Source organism: Myodes glareolus, chromosome X, assembly GCF_982192425.1.
Source record: "Myodes glareolus chromosome X, mMyoGla1.1, whole genome shotgun sequence".
Classification (NCBI taxonomy): Eukaryota; Metazoa; Chordata; class Mammalia; order Rodentia; family Cricetidae; genus Myodes; species Myodes glareolus.
In genome coordinates, this window is record NC_142053.1 from 54,695,532 (window position 1) to 54,696,554 (window position 1,023).

Below are 1,023 nucleotides of genomic sequence, written 5' to 3' on the forward strand. Positions count from 1 at the left end.
TGTCATAAGAACAGACAGGAGGATCAATAGAACCAAATAGAAGACCCGGATATCAATCCACACATCTTCGAACACCTGATCTTTGATAAAGAAGCAAAAAATATCAAATGGAAAAAAGAAAGTATATTTAACAAGTGCTGCTGCCATAACTGGATATCAATATGTAGAAGAATGAAAATAGACCCATATCTATCACCATGCACAAAACTCAAGTCCAAATGGATCAAAGACCTCAACATAAAGCCAGACACACTGAACCTTATAGAAGAGAAAGTGGGAGGTACACTTGAACACATTGGCACAGGGAACCACTTCCTAAATATAACCCCAGCAGCACAGACACTGAGAGAAACAATTAATAAATGGGACCTCCTGAAGCTGAAAAGTTCTGTAAAGCAAAGGACATAGTCAACAAGACAAAATGACAGCCTACAGAATGGGAAAAGATCTTCACTAACCCCACATCAGACAGAGGTCTGATCTCCAAAATACACAAAGAACTCAAGAAATTGGACACCAAAAGATCACATAATCCAATAAATAAATGGAGTACAGACTTAAACAGAATTCTTAACAGAGAAATCTAAAATAGCTGAAAGACACTTAAGGAAATGTTCAACATCCTTAGTCATCAGAGAAATGCAAATCAAAACAACTCTGAGTTTCCATCTTACACCTGAAAGAATGGCCAAGATCAAAAACACTGATGACAACTTATGCTGGAGAGGTTGTGGGGAAAATGGAACACTTCTGCATTGCTGGTGGGAATGCAAGCTGGTACAACCCCTTTGGATGTCAGTGTGGCGATTTCTCAGAAAATTAGGAAATAACCTTCCTCAAGACCCAGTAATATAACTTTTGGGTACATACCCAAAGGATGCTCAATTGTGCCACAAGGACATGTGCTCAACTATATTCATAGCAGCAATGTTTGTCATAGTCAGAACCTGGAAACAACCTAAATGCCCCTCGACCGAAGAATGGACAAGGAAAATGTGGTACATTTACACAATGGAGTACTAC